Raw genomic sequence first — 17,241 nt, 5'->3', positions numbered from 1 at the left:
GGCTACGCCTTTCTTTGAGCCTCGTTGTTCATACATTTCTTGCCACACAGGTTCAATTGCCCGAACAATCCTATAATTTAGGATAGCTGTGAATATCTTATAGCAACTTAACTGACCCGAAGAATTACAGGCCAATCACTTGCCCGAACACACTGCATAAGATATTCACAGCTATCCTAAATGATAGGATTGTTCGGGCAATTGAACCTGTGTGGCAATCAATGCTGAAAACAACGCAGCTTAAAGAAAGGCGTAGCAGGATTCAAGAGAACCTGCTCATCGATAGATATATCTGTAAAGATGCAGCGTACTACCAGCGTGACCTATTGATGGCCTGGATTGATTACCGGAAAGCTTTCGATTCTACCTCCCATAGACTTATCACCTGTGCTTTGGAATGCTTAAAGGTTCATATCCGCTAATCGTGAGTTGCATAGAGAGATTGATGCCGCTTTGGAAAACCAGATTTAATATCTCATCTGGAAAAAATCGTGTGAGAACTAACAAGGTCACCTTTCAGAGAGGTGTCTTGCAGGGCAACACCATAAGCCCACTGCTCTTTTGCCTCACATTATTGCCACTATTCGTAGTACTTCGATATTCCAAAGAGTACTTTTGCAGCAAACCTGCATATCAAAATTGCAAGGTCACTCATGTATTTTACATGGACGATCTTAAGATCTATGCTAAAAATAAAGAGCAACTACATCTAGCTCTCGGGATTATCGAACATTTGATATAATAGAGCTGAGCATAATGTAGAAAAGTTCGCTTTTTTGACGGAATCGAGTGTGAAGCACGAGATATGTGATGAGAATCTGTTCGTTAAACATAGTAGAAAATAGGATCAATTTTGTTGCAGATCATTTTGCTCCAACGATCATTTGACCCTCGAGATCATAATGATCTGTTCATTAGTATCAATTTGATCTTATTTTACGGTTAATTTGTCAGACTTAACAAAATTGCCGCAAATTCTTGGCGCCTGTGTTATAATGACATAACCTAAAAATTGTATCTAACCACACGCAAGTGACAATTGCACTTAACAGGTGATATGTTCTAATATCAGATTTTGTTATTTCTTTAACTTTTCAAGTACACTGCACGATCAGAAACCATAAAAAGCTTGCACATGAGTTAAAGTACTCTAAGAACGTCAGCCATCTTGGTTTGACTTCATACAGGATCCCGAATTAGATAATTATGAACTCAAAATTCGATCATTCATTCCGGCTGATCAAAATGCTCTTGTTTTCGGTATCATTTTTGTTGCATATCAAAATGATATTGATTTCGGTATCTTTTGAACACTTTTTTTACTGTGAAGTCGAAGGAGCTTATTTAAAAAAAGAGAGCTCACAATCCCCAAATTACAGTCGTCTATGCTTTGACCTTTAATTTGAAAAGTTCTGTGTGCAAATGTAGGTGAAGTGCAAAGATCGAGCGCGTAGCGTGAGATAAATATATTATCCTCCGCAAAGCGTTAGATCCAATAAACGCGCATCCTAAGCGCGCTCAATCTTGGCGATGGTTTAAATACATGCTTTAAGGGGAATGCAACCATTCCTTGAGTCACATCGGATTATACTAATTTGGGTTATTTTTTTATAGTCACTCAGAGAAAATTTGTCTTGAAACCAAAGCATTGTCCTCTTGTCTGTTTTCGTTTCAAACCACCTGAAATTCGTTTTAACACAAGCGGAATTATCCGGCTGCCAGATTCCGTGAGATTTGTTGCAAAAAGATAATATTTTCTGGAAAAGGATTCTTTTTGTAACAAATGGAAATCCTCTCAACCTTAAATTTAAAAGGAACTTCCATTAGTTTCAAAAAGAATTCTTTCGACGCAAGAGGAAATTTCTCGGAGTGATCACATTAATTTCTTAAATTTTACAACATAACATATAAATTATTTATGATTGGATTAAATTCACATTTTCTTATATAATATTAAAATTTTACGTTCCTATATCTTTTATATTTTTTCTTGTACATCTTGAATTGATGAAACATTTTCATAAAAGAGTACACGGAGAAAAATGGAAAAATAAATTGTATGAAGAGTGCTGTATTACATTACAGATTATTATGGTACTAGTGACTGTTGCTCGAGTACAGGTACCCTTTCTAAAGTTTGAAGCTGTGATTACTAGATCACATCATTCCTATATCTATAATAAGCTGTTTTACAGACCAATAAAATTAAATGTAATATAGATCTTACTTTGATTCATTTCAATAAGGTACTTTTTGTAAAAGGCACCTTATTTAGTAAATCCTCGTTAAAATATATTACTGTGTATAGTTAAGATCAGAGTCGAAACAAGATGCGTCGTGCGATGTCGAATATTCGAGCCACATAGAGACACGTTGAATCCGCGAACCTTCTGGGACTCTTTACCAGAAAGCTACCACCAATATCACGCAAGCGCAGAAGCACTACATTTTATGTCATGTACGGATCAAATATTTAGCTTAAGGCAAATAACAGAAAAAAGTTTGAGAGCAGGAAAAAAAAGTTTTCTGTGCATTTGTTGACCTGGAAAAAGCTTTTGACAAGGTGAGATAGAAGTAAACTTTGGGAAGTCTTGAAAGTGTATGGAGTCAATGGATGGCTCCTACAAGCTATAAAAACAATATATACGGATAGCAAAGCGAGTGTAAGGGTGAATGGGAAATTGAGTGACTGTTTCGATATTATTCAAGGAGTTAGACAAGGATGCGTTATCTCTTCATAGTTATTTATATTATTTATGTACAAGGGTTGAAGAATGGCTCTTTTCGATGAAGAGGGTGTTGATCTCGAAACAGTAAGGGTACGTGGGTTAGCGTTCGCAGATGATAAGGTTGTTATGGCAGAGTCAATCGAAGAGTTACAAAGAATGTTGAATAAACTAGATGCAAGCATGAAGAGCATGGGCCTCAAAATTAACGCAAATAAAACAAAAACTATGGTGTTCGAAGGAAAGAGTGAGAAAACACTATGCAATATTTTATTAAATGATGAGAGAATTGAGCAAGTTGATAAGTTTGTATACCTTGGTAGCTTATTTACGAGGAACGGGAAGATAGATGAGGAATTAGATAGACACATAAACGAAGGTAAGAAGGTTATTGGTAAAGCAGGTCCCTTCATCAGAAGTAAAAATATATCAAATGAAGCAAAAATGGCAAAACATAATTCTATATTTGTACCGACTGTACTGTACGGTAGCGAGACATGGACTTATCAAGAAAAAGATAAGAGTAAAATTAACGCAATTGGCATGAGATTCATGCGCATAATATGCGGGACAACTCTGATGGACAAAGTAAGTAACGAGATAATTCTAAAAGAGTTTGGCGCAGAAGAGACGCTAGTAGATACATGGGAAAGAAATCGGTTAAGATTGTTCGGGGATGTTAAGAGAATGACAAATGAACGACTCACGAAACAAGTGTATCAAAGTAAAGTAAATGGCAGCGTGCCCAGAGGTAGACCGCGGAAAGAATGGTTAGAATGTGTGAATGAGACCCTAGTTAAAAGAGACATAAGAAGTCACAGAAACACGAGAGCCTGCATGAAAAAATGCATGGACACAAAAGAAATTACAGAAGTATGCTGAAAATTCTCTATCCCTTCCACACATTAATCCGTTCCCCACTGAGTGAGTCACGCCTACCCCGAACGGGAAATTGCTTAATAGTGTATATATATTTCGCTCTCCTAAAAAATCTAGTTTTTGTATGTTTTCTAATTCTGTATACTGCAGCCCTTTAAATATTGTTCCAGGAATAATATTAAGAAATATTTAAATAAACACCGTTTACTTCACTTACCTATGTGTGCAATTTATTATACTATTATACTATTTATTATATCACATAATATGCATTTTTATATTTGATGAAAAGTTATAAATAAAAACTAGCTTTTAGCAAAATTTTATAAAATTCTTATCATTTAAACATTGTTATTTTTACGACTAATTTCTTCTAATTTCAGCTAACCTTCGATTTAATGTTCAAATTAAACTTTAAAGTTAGAATATTAATGAGGTTTAGGTATTTTTTGTCTTAAACAGTTTTTTTTAACTATAATGTTTCAATACATTATTTGTAGTAGCTGCTTTTGTTTTTACTTTAAAATTTTTACTAAAGAAGATCAGTAGAACTATAATTATGCGATTCTTTTTTTTAAGCTGGAAAATCAAATTTCAATTTAAATATTTTTTCACATATAATACATCTGAAAGAAATAAATCCATTACATTTTTGAGCTTTAGAATTTGAACAGAAATCATAAATTAAGTGAATGTTTAAATTAAACATTTAGTTATTGAAATTTAAATTTAATAAATTGACATATTTTCATCGAGCATTTGTAAATTCACCTATTCATATAAAATGTGTAAACCGAAAAAATAGAACAAAAATATAATCCTCTGTTAGCCCTGGCTTACTAGCGTAAAATCTTGACTGAGATTTTGTCAACAGATTCCAAGCGATTAAAAATATTTACCCATATTCATTCAAAGAAGTATGATATGGACAAATTTTGTTAATAGTGTATGTTGATTTAATTGATAGTTTTCGAGAAAAACAATAAAATAGCTTTTTAATGAAAAGCCATTTCTACAGTACATTTTTTATCATTTCATAATTTTTTCTGGAATCATATAGAACTAGCTGATACAAAGATAATTTGTTTTTAAATTTTTTAAATTAGGCTATAGGTTTAGCAAATTCTATTAAGTAGGATGTTTGCGAGTGTGTGCTTGTGTGTGAGGTTGTGGTTCAGATTGAAAACCTGCAGCTTCCGAGACCCCCCTCGCTGCCTGTCCATTCAATGTTCTTACTAACTGCCTTACATTTTGAAACGTATATCAGAATCTCTGTTTTTTTTCTTACTTTTCTTATAACTCGATCTTCCTTTCGTTCCTCTAATGTCCCTCCGACTCTACACGCGTTCTTACACTTAGTCTAGTGATGGGCGATCCTGAGAAAAAGTTTCGATCCTTGATACTCGATACTTTAAATACTGTCGATCCGATCAGAGTTCAAAAATCGGTCGAAAAAGTATCGATACTGTTGGATCGGCGCATGCTCAGTAGCTGAAACTGGCTAAACTCGGAGCTGTAACGACGATTTTCAGCACAAGGTTACTGAAAGTAAAATAAGTATTTTTCATACAATTTAATAAATATTAAATCTATGGATTAGTAATTTAAATTGTGCAATTTTAAAGTTACTACAAACTCTTTTTCAAAAAATTAATTGAATATTGTTTAGACATACGCATAAAAGTGGTTATAATTTAAGATTATGGTCTGTGCGAATATCAAAACATAAATTTAGAAAAAAATAACGTTTTAAATCACTGAATACTTTTCTTGTTCAAATAGTTTTTTTTTAACTATTGACCTATGATATTTGCAACTTACCATTCTTTACAACACTACTGCAAATACCTATATAGGTGCCTGTGGAGGTCACTAATAGGATTCTATATAAGGATCCTATACGTGACCTATATAGGATCCTATAAGTGGCCTATATAGGATCCTATATAGGGTTATCTATGTAGGTCAATATAGGTGCCATCTATAGGAAATGAAACAGCTTCCTGCATAGGATCCTTTATAGAATCCTAAATGATTCTATGGTAAGGGTATGGACTCTCTTCTTCTGCGCAACACTTCCGGTTCATCATCTTTCCTATATAGGTCACTTATAGGATTCTATATAGTGCCCTATGCAGGAAGCTGTTTCATTTTCTATAGGTGGCTCCTATACTGACCTATACAGGTGACCCTATATAGGATCTTACATAGGTTACTTATAGGATCCTTATATAGAATTATTTTAGTGACCTATATAGGTATTTGCAATAGGGACGTGCATGCCGCCTCTGCTTTAATTAAAAAACAAGGTCTCGCAGTCTCACATATACAAAATATATAGCGGATTGACGTTCGATCTCATCGAGAAAAGTATCGATACACCGATGCATCGACTTGAGAAGAATCGAATCTAAGTTCGAAGGATCGAATACTTTTGCACTCGATTCTTCTCGGACTCGGGTGAGGATCGCCCATCACTAACTCAGTCCCCTACGGTCGATCCTTTGGTTACTCTAGCGACAAACGTTCAGTCTGAACCATTTAATTCGTATTCTTAATATTTGTATATTAACCTTTCTTAGATGGCCCAACGTGAAAATGAATTCCTTTACTTTTCTTAGACTGAGTCACCTATTTCTAACAATTTCCCCCAGGTTTTCAAACTGGATTGCTCTCCGTGTATGTATTTTTAAATATAAAATCAAATTTATTGAAGAAAAGTTCAAGAAGAATCTTTCAAATCATTTCAAAAATTATTTACTTAAAATATTTAATCTCCTTGTAGACTTGTCCAAGAACCGAAATCAAGAGAACGCCATGAATGAATCAACAAATAAAATTAAAATATCAATTTAGGAAGATAATCAGTCTTGTTGAGATAAGATTCGCATTTTATACAATGTGCAGTAAATGAAGCTAATTAAGTACAGAGAACACGTTTTTATACTGGGGAAATAAGATTTCCATTCGATTTTTGTGCAAATATATACTTAAATCGTTTATACTCTTGAGACTGTTAGCATACTTCTGTTTGTCCAATCTCGGTAAATCTCAGAACTCATTTTTCAGGCTGCTCGATTCTCAAAGTCAAAAGATGAATATTGAGAATATATATGCATAGGGATTTATTATAGAGAGGAGAAAATTAACAATTGAGCATGATTTTAATGAATGAAGAAGATTCAGATTCATTAGAAAAGAACAGAATTTATTTCTCCATGTACACCCGGATTGGATTTGTATATCTTGTTAGATATCGTATTTCGAAGAATTCACTTTAAATTATCATTCCCAACACATTTATATACCTAATTTACCTAATTTATTTTATTTATTTAATTCACCTTATTTACGAATACTTTTCTAATCAGTTAAATTGATATATAAACTGTTCTGAACATGTAACTTATGTACAGGGCTCTGGCAATCTTTTTTTAAAACAAAAAATGGAATGATAAAAGACCTTTTAATTCATCTGAAATGAATTAACATTTGATCCTGGTCCATTTACTTCAATAACAGTTTCTCTCATTCACATTATTCTCCTAAAAAATCTTTTCTTATTACTATCTTATTATCTCAGGTATCAAAGAGAGAGAGAGAGAGAGAGCATCGTTGTTTCGTTACTTTTCCTACCTATTCTAATTTTTCTTAACTTCATACGGGTGCTGTATGAGTACCGAAACGTTGGTCAAATGTTCTTTTATTGTGATTTGATGGTAATAAAAATGAAAAAGGCGAAAGAAATAAAAAAGAGAAGGAAGGGGATTTGGTTGTTTGTCTTAACATTTTTCTTTTCTCGTTTTATTTTTGTGCAAAGATTTTTTAATAAACTGAATTTTTTTTAAAGGCGATCTTTTTTTAATTAGGACAAGAGCTTTTTATGGTGGTAGTCCACATTTGGTCGTTGGATTCTTGGTTTTAATTTCAAGAATTCCATACATTAACTTGATTATTAGACGTTTAATAGGATTATAAATTTGATTTTAATCGAATTAAAATTTTTTTAAATGTAGGTTATACATTTCCAAGAAACTGCAAACTTTACACTTTTCAATTTCTAATTTCGTTACACCAGTTACACCAAAGTTTAAAAAAAAATTATATAAACATTAAAGTACACGGAATTTATTCTTCGACACTTATGCACGCGCGGCTCGTTTTGCTCGCAAGTTTGAGCGCGCCTAGGGTGCTCGACGATTGAATCTCGCGCTTCGCGCTCGAACATAATTACACCTCGCGCTTCGCGCTCAACGAAATTGTAGATCTTTTTTGGGATAACGAATTTTTGTTAATTCATATTTTTCGTATCCTATGTAGTTTGTCCACAAAATGGAATTTTTTATTTTCCATAATTTTTTGTGCAATCAAAATTTTAATTTTCGATTTTTGAAGAAAATCCAAAAATTGGTTATGATAATCTTGTAGGGATTTCAAAAATAAATGTTTTTCTCCTTTTGACTTTTTTTCATATCATGCGTTTTTCGGCTTCAAATTTTGATTTTCGGTTAATTAAAAAAAAATTTGAAAACGCTATAACTCTAAGAATTTTCTTTTTACCGAAAAAAGTCATAGGGATAAATTGTTTGTTTTTTTTCAATACTATAAATATCCGTACATGCCAATGAACTTGTATCTCTTTCGATGAATTCCACATTAAGAAAATAAATCGGTGGTATTTTTTTAATTCTGTTGTATTAAATGAACCGAGTTTATGACACTTAAACGATTAACTATTATTAATCGCTCGGCCTTTGTGGACGGATGCGAATAAGGTGATTCCTCCCGATAGAAATGGCAACTCGATACGTTATTAGTTATTATCACAATTTATTGATGATTTCTCCGTTATTATATACACATCTCACACCAAAATACTCGCCGTTTGACGTACAGTATCAACGACCATTTAACTTAAATTTCATTTTCTAAATTAATGATTCTACATCGCTCAAAATTATAAATAATGCTCGAGATAAATTATAAATTAGAATCTAACATTTTTCCCAAGCTGTCATTGCTTAATCCACTTGCGGTAAGCAGCTATCAATACGAAACTGTCTTTTCAATTCTTCATATCAAAATAAAAGTAAAGTAAATAAAAGTAAAGTAAATAAAAGTAAAGTGAAAATAAGTACTGCTTCAATCAAGGTTATTTTATATTTTGATTTCAAGCCACGAGAATTGAAAATTTAATGAAATAGTTTATTGTCATTTCTCAGATTTTTATGGAGTTTCGAAGTGGAAATATTATCATGTAATCAGTCAATCCCCCCCCCCCCCCAACTACACCATAAATTCTGTAGCAAACTTAGTAAGCTATTTTTGCATAACTCTATTTCTTATTATTTGTGGGTAAAATAAAATCTATCTATGAAAAAAAGTTGTCTACATGAAACAAATTATCGACTCGTGTCAGTCTAGAAATATTGTGCGTAGAACTGAGGAAGGTGTGAAATAATTTCGATGAAGTGTTTCTCTTCTTTCATTTGAAATGTGTCAATTCTAAATGATTTATTTCAATCATCCTCGTAATTCTCCAGAAGCAAATATTTTCAATATGCGGAATTCATGTAAAATTATGCGACATAAATAAAATTAGAATCTATAAAATAGGCAATTATTGAGGTTTTTGCTGCATTATACTAGCGATAGCAATTATTGGTTGCTGCATTCGCAGCAATTCAAAAACATCTACTTTATTCATATTATAACACAGAATTATAGATAGCATTAATTCTTCTAATTGACAAAGTATATGTTTATAAGCGAATCTGGTTTAAAAAATAAGGACAGCGTGATACATTGTATGTCAACTTTCCAGATCTATTAAATCAGAGAATATAATGTTCCAAAGTTAATTAAATTAGCATAATTAAAAAAGTAATACATAACTTCTTGATAAAATACGTATGTTTCGCATGAATGCCGAACAAGTATTTTTTTCTGACAAGAGTTTCGCAAAGCTCTCATGGGCTAAGGATGAATGAGATTGCTTCATGAAAATAAAGGAAATGCCTATTCATACTTTAAGAAGATTGATTTACTTTCATTCGAAATGTCTGCTATGACGAAAAATTATAGTACATACTGCAGGACAATTATTCCAAGTCCTTAGATAGAAAAAGTGGTATTATAAAAGGAAATTTTATTATCAATCATTGAAATATAGCGACTTCCTTTAATAAAAGTATTTGAAGAAAATTGTAGATTATAGATGTGAATATGAAGATTAAGGATACTGAAGAGACACAAAACGAATCAGAAAAACTGATTGAGAGTTCAATGCTCACCTGGAGAGTTCAACATAACTTTCCTGCATAAGAAACTTGCTTTTTATCATTATTCATGTTTGTTTTAAACTGATAAATTAATTTTGAAAAAATGTTATATCACAGGATAAACATTGCAGATATTAAAAATATTAAATTATTTTTCATACAGAATCGAGTAAAGAAATGAGCTTTTTAGTTATAAAAAGGCGTCTGAAAACCTTAGAACTTGTATCCATATAAATATCGTCAATTACTTTAAAAGATTTAGCATTTGACTTTTTAAAGTTTGTTCGATTTCAAAGGGACATTTAATGTACTTTTTAAAATTTAAACATTCCTAAATTTCGATATCAGTTTCAAGTTCGAAAGTTTGATTTTATTTATACCCAACAATCATTAGGCGAAAACAGGAGAAAAATGCTATTTCTTCTATTTTGAGTGATGAGCTTAATCGAATTAACTCGAAGCTGTATTGTATTGAGTTGATCAATCAAATGGAAAATTGTTCATGTCGGGGGGAGACTTAAATAATTTATGAATTTTATCGGAATTCATTAAGGTTAGAGTTTCTCTAGGGAGATTTGTGTTACGTTACCCCCTCCACTAGCCGCCGCGAAACCGGAATCGGAAATACGTAACGAAGAGCGAAACATTTGAAGTATTCTTAAGAAGAGGTTGTAAGTCATTATATAATTTCGTGTAGTGATTGTTTTTCAAATAAGCATTTTTAATGAAGAATATAAAGAAAACTTGCTCTTCTGCGTCAACGAAGCTACGTTTGACACTTTCGTCTAAGAATTTGTAATCAAACTATATCAAAGAAAAAAGACAATGAAAACAAATATGCTAGCAAAAGCATGGCTATGCGTATAACTTATCAATAAGAATTTAGGTTCTTAGAGTTGTAAACTTGAAAAAAACTATCTTCTTTTTTTAACTGCAATTTTTCTTCCATTATTACTTTTATAGTATAATGAATAAATTTGAAATGAAATTTCATATAAACGATCGCCTGCAGCATGAATTCTCTGTGATATTTATTGTATAATTAAAAAAATTTTAATTGAAATATAATTCATAACAAATCAGCTGTAAAAACTTTTTTACTCTATTCATGTAATTTACATTTTAGTTGTATCATAAATCCTCTCTTACTTTTTACCTATTGTTCTGAAATCGACTTATTTGAAGAAAAGTTTTTAGTACTAAAAAACATTGCACACATCTATTGTAAAAACGGGTTTTTAACCTCATAAAAATACTTTTTTTATTTCTTATTTCTCATCTCTGTTTTGAAAAATATTACTTTTATGTGATCTTTATTTTGGTCTTCTCTGTGATTGAATTACATTTATTTTTATTCGAAATAATTTAATCAAAACGTGTTGAAGAAAAAGCCATGACCTCAGAATTCAATTTCTTTACTTTACTTCACAAACAATACAATTAGAAATTTTTCCCCATGTTTTGTCTCATTTTAATTTTTTTTTTCGTAAAAATTAAACATTTGTAGTATAAAATTTGATTTAGCCAATTAATTAATTAATATTGTAAAAATTCATGTAATAAAAAAAATTACTTTTTACATTTTAATCTTTTTTAATGAACAAATCTAAATAATTATTATTTTTATTCTACTTACTATCTATTAGATGTTACAGCCTTTATTAAACAGTCTTAAATAATAATATTTTTTTTAAAGTGTGTATGAATACGATTTTTCACTTTTCAAACATTCTTTATTATTACACCTGCATTATTATTTGTATTATATTTATTAACTGTTCTATCAGTGCCTGAACATTAAATTAGACTGGAAAGTCGCGCCAATTTCAAAATATCCGATTCCGCTTTCGCGGCACCAATCATAAGCGGAGTAAGTGGTGACACAACTCTCCCTTGAGGAACTTTAATTAAGGTATATTAAATTAAAGACACATTTGCATAGATAATCGTTTTCCCTCTCACTTTCAATTACTTTCAATTAGATTATTTGTTGTAAACTTTAAATTAGATCAAAATTGTTAAAATAAAGGATTTTAATAATTATTATTTCGTGATAGCATAGCTAACGAATCAGCACACTTAAATTATTAACTTTACCGGAACTAAATTACGCGTTTTACGTATATTTTGTACGGCTGAATCTGAACCCGAAATATTTCTATCATGTAAGAATATTGCAATTCGAGAATACTTAAGATTGTACCATTTTACAGACATATCTATGTAAAAAATTAATGCAATTTCAAATATTAAAAATTATAGATACTGATTAAAACTTCATATACTTTAAAAAGTTTTAAAATTAAAAACAATTGAAGGTTTAATGAAAACTTGATAAAAATAAAATTTGTAAACCTTCGAAATAGAAAAATGTTCTATTTGTATTACTTAAACATAATTAAGATTGAAAAAATATAGTATAATTTAAGTGTAAACCCCTTAAATTCGCATGGTAAACTAGCTATATTATAAAAAAAAGAAGAAGCATAAGCATAAACTGTTAAGAATTTATGTTGGAAACTTCCACTACATGTATTGGAAGTTTATTTCCGAAACGTAAGGTAACGCTGCAATACACAATGTTGTAGTTTCCAAATTCTGGCATTGGTATGCTACCTTACATGACTTGGAATTTTATAATACAAGTCTAGTAGCTGGATATCTCGACGCCTGTTGAAGAGAAAAACTAGAACAACAAATGTAAATCATTTCTGAGAACACTTATTCCTGGCAAACAAATTTCTGCCCGCGTGAAAAAAGTTTGCACCAGATCGAGCACCAGGTACGTATTCTACGAGAAATTAAAAAAAAAAATTAATTTTGTGAATAATGAAAACAATTCCAAATGGTCAGTTGACGACTCGAATGCACCAGGTCGCTCCCCAGGTATCTTAGCACGTATTCTATGAGAACTTTCAAAATTTAGATTGTTTCAACAGCCAAAATTACTAAAAATTATGTGTTGACGATCCGGGTGCTCCAGGTCGAACACAAGGTAGCTTAAAACAATTTCTACGAGAACTTTAAAAACATTTAAAATTCGTCAATAATGAAAACAATTACAAATGGTGATTCGACGACCCAGGAGCACCAGGTTGCGCCCCAGGTATCTTAGTACGTATTCTACGAGAACTTTTTAAAAATTTAGATTGTTTCAACAGCTAAAATTACTAAAAATTGTAAGTCGACGATACGGGTGCACCAGACCGAGCACCAGGTAGTATTATACGTATTCTACGAGAACTTTTTAAAGAATTTTAATTTCGTCAATAATGAAAACAATTCTAAATGGTCAGTCGAAGACTCGGGTGCACCAGGTCGCTCCTCAGGTAGTTTAGCAAGTATTCTACGAGAACTGTTTCAAAATTTAGATTATTCCAACAGTTAAAATTACTAAAAATTAGAGTCGACCTGGGGCACGACCTGGTGCACCCGGGTCGTCGACTAACCATTTGGAACTGTTTTGATTATTCACGAAATTTAATTTTTCTAAGTTCTCGTAGAATACGTATTGAACTACCTGGTGCTCGACCCGGTGCACCCGGATCGTTGACTCACCATTTTAAGCAATTTTGGCTGTTGGTAATTTCCTTGTGCAAAATTTTCGTCTTACAAACGCTTTAACACATGTATTGGAATGCTGGTCGATGACTTCACGATTTACAATACTTAAAATACATGTATTGCAATTTCGTAATTCCAATACCATGTTTGCAGTTTTACCTTGGGCTTGTATTGTAGAATTCTGGTAGATGTGTGGTAGAACTCCAAACATTTTTAACAGTGTAGTTTAACAGTGTAGTTTTAATTTAATTGTTTTTTTTTACAAAGTCTTATCTTATTTCTTTACTTCTTGTTCATTCAAAACGTGTTTCGGAAATATTTTAAATATTGAAAAAGTTTATTCTTAAGATAACGATTATAAGTTAAAGTCTAAACGAAAAATAATATTAGATAATATTATATTATATGTATTATAAAAAAATTGTTATGGCTTTCCGTTTTATTATACGCAGTGTAGTTTATAGATACTGTTATCATTAGAAAAAGCTAATTGGAGTCAAAGTATACTGTGATAATTGCGCTCTTCACAGTATTATTTTAAGTTAATAGTTTGACAAAAAAGCTTCCTTTTTCGCAAAAGAGAATTTAATTTCTTTAAGACTCAGATATATGAGAATCTGCGACACGGCCACTACGAAGTAAAAACTAGAAAATATTTGAAAGACTAAACAAAAATTCAAGAAAAAGGAAAGGAAGTATCTAGGCATACCGAAAATATTTAGCCTACACTTACCGTACTTCGGTTAACCTAGGCACGGCCAAGAGAACAAGTTTTTGAACATTCCATTATATGTGTATATCATATGCATGTATTTCCAAATTTACATTTATTTCAGGGGGAAATATCATCCTACATAATTGATAGTAAATCATTATCTATGTAAGTTATTAATATTTTTTCTTTTAAAAGAACTTTAGTTTTTTTCTTGAATTTATGATTCAATTTTCAGACAACCGTGATAAGTGTGAACTATTAACATCAGTATAGATGGCATAATCCAATGCCACAATTTTTGAATGAACTCGATGTGTCATCAGGATATGATAATCGTTTCATTAGGTATACTTTATTAGATATTCTGTTGCATCTAGAATAATGAATATCTATGCTAGATTGCATTATTTTTTACTCTATATAATGAAGTTGCCAGCTTTATCGACGAATAATTAGTATTAAGTTCTTATCTTCAAGAAATATTAGAAGGAAGCGAAAAATCATTACTATTTAGTATCGGTAATCTCTAAATTTGAATCAGTGATATTGTTTTGTGAATTAGTGAATATTCTTATGTTACTGATTTTTGATTCAGTGACCGATTTCTCGCTGGTTAAAATTTAGAGAGTAGTGATTAGGAAGAAAATTATCTAGAAAGCCCAAAATGAAAACTACGCATCACTAGATTATAAAACTCTTGCGAAGAAAATTCACTTTCTCTATTTTTAATTTTATTACATTTTTGTCTATCGTTCTTATATAGATTGTTTAATCGACTTTGTTATCGTTGTTTAAGATTGTTGTGTAATGAGTACATAACTGTAATCATTTTCAGGTCAATTTACAGTTTTTAGTGGATTAATGGAGACAATTGGCTTCAATATTAAATTATACTTAAAAATATTACAAAAATTTAAAACATTAAAACCTATTTCAAACTATGTAATAGAACATACTCGTACAAAGAAAAATATGTAGTTCAAAATGAAAAATACTGAACAATCAAATCAGTAAAAGTAAAATATAATTGAATACAGTAACTTTTGTTTTTGAAACAGTTAATTGTAACCTTGTTTTAAAGATTTTCATATATTTGAATCAGGTATATGACATCATGAGTTTCAAATGTCATACATAATCGAAACGTCAAGTGCAAAATTTCTAGTTAATATGAAATACGGATAAATGAAATTATTTTTAATCTAACTTTAAAAAAATTAAAGGAGTATCAAAACTGGTTCTGCTATTAACTCCACTTCTTTTCATTTTAAATAGGACCTCACAAATATATTTAATTGTTAGGTAAACTGTTAAATCAATTCTAATTCAGAACTCCAACATTTTAGATTCAGCTTTATATAATGTTTGTTTTAACTATTTGCTTATGTAATTCATTATTATTGTTACACATAATGAATTCTGCTGCAAATCACTGATTCAAACATTTTACCAACATCGTTAGTTCGTTTCTAATAATATTTGTAGCTAGATTAAGGATAAATATAGCTGGTGTCGCTATAATTTTGTTCCGTGTACTATCTGTCAGATCATTACAAAATATTTCAAGAATGCTAAGAGTTATATAAAAAAATGCGAACTTAAATATATATCTAAACAATTTTTGGAGGCATCTTTTGTCTTCAAAAAGCAATGGTTATATTGTCCAATTTTAATGTTTTTTAAAGTAAAGTAAACTATTTTGTTGGGTTTTCCCACTTAAGTAGTAAAATTTACACATTTCAGAAATTTTATAAATTATTAGATGTATGAATACTAGACATTTATATTCAAGTATATTGCTTTGAAACATTGTAAGAGAAAATTGATTCCGACATCCAAAATTCTAGTTACTATGAGAACTTACAGCTTAAGTTAGTTGATGTGCCAAAAATCAGTTCTCTCAAACAATAAATTTGTACATAATTTTAAGAATTAAATTTTTTTTATGATTTTTATGATTGGATTTTTTCTTAATGACGCTTACCAGTTTTGAAAAATGACTGATTTGTTTTGTGGCTGAAATCGTTGAAACTATTTTTTTTAAAGACTTGATTTTTGGCAAACGTGAACGATGTTATGACATCGAAAATTATTTGAATAACTTTATATGTTTATGTTATACAATTTTTCAATTGCTTAGATTTGAAACGTATTTTCGAATTTTCATAAAAATTTTGTGATATCAAAAATATGCTATATCTGGAAGTAAAAACTTGACATTATTAAGTTATAAATTTTATGAAACAAGAACACATTTTTCTAAAAATAATTCTGTATGTAATTTAATTACCATGATCTAATGTGAACTAATTTTAGTTTAACTCCTGTTGAACTTTTGACTAATTCAAAATTCTTATACAAATTAAGTCAACTATCTATAATTTTAAAAACTTTACAATTTTGAAGGGTCTAGAAATAAATCATTATTTAATATTAATATTTATATTATTATGACTTTAAATAAAAATTATAAGTTAAAGTCCTCGATAATTAAATTTAGATATTCTTTTCTAGAGCTTTTAATCCAAGATTTCTGATAAATATTTTAAGGTTTGAAAAATATTAAAATAGATGGAAAATTAAAAATTCTTTCGACTCTCAACGTAAGCCGGGCACAAGATATCCTAATTACAAAAAGTCAATGACCCTCATTAAAAAAAAAAACACAAACCTATAGAAATACCATAATATTTTCCTTTTATTTATTTTTTAAATGTGAATTATATTTAATTAATTTTTTAAAATCATAAATTTTGATTGGATTTGAAGTAAAATTATTACTTGAGATTTTTTTCTTGCTTCTAATAACTCTTAACATTTCATATATCTTTTATATTACCTGATTCGTAACACAATGTGCAAATCAATAAATATTTTTGAAAAAAGATATAAGAAAAATTTGGCTTTAGTATTATTATGAAAATATGAAGTGCTTTTTCTTGAAGACTTATTGAGACCATTTTAGCGAACTCAGGTGGAAACACCAAGTAAATTTTAGCCCAACAGAATAATACTAATTCACCTCAGGTGTACCTATCGTTTTTTACGTATTAATTGCGGTGAAAATCAAGTGCTC

The 17,241-nt window shown here is 30.4% G+C and overlaps 1 protein-coding gene across 2 annotated transcripts in view; it reads right to left on the bottom strand.

Annotated features, from left to right (window-relative positions):
* LOC117175971 (scavenger receptor class B member 1-like) overlaps positions 1–17,241 on the bottom strand; it is a 110,632-nt gene that overhangs the window by 92,440 nt on the left and 951 nt on the right. The window lies entirely within an intron of this gene.

Source organism: Belonocnema kinseyi, chromosome 7 (assembly GCF_010883055.1).
Source record: "Belonocnema kinseyi isolate 2016_QV_RU_SX_M_011 chromosome 7, B_treatae_v1, whole genome shotgun sequence".
NCBI classification, from domain to species: Eukaryota; Metazoa; Arthropoda; class Insecta; order Hymenoptera; family Cynipidae; genus Belonocnema; species Belonocnema kinseyi.
This window is presented reverse-complemented; position numbering and strand designations above follow the sequence as displayed.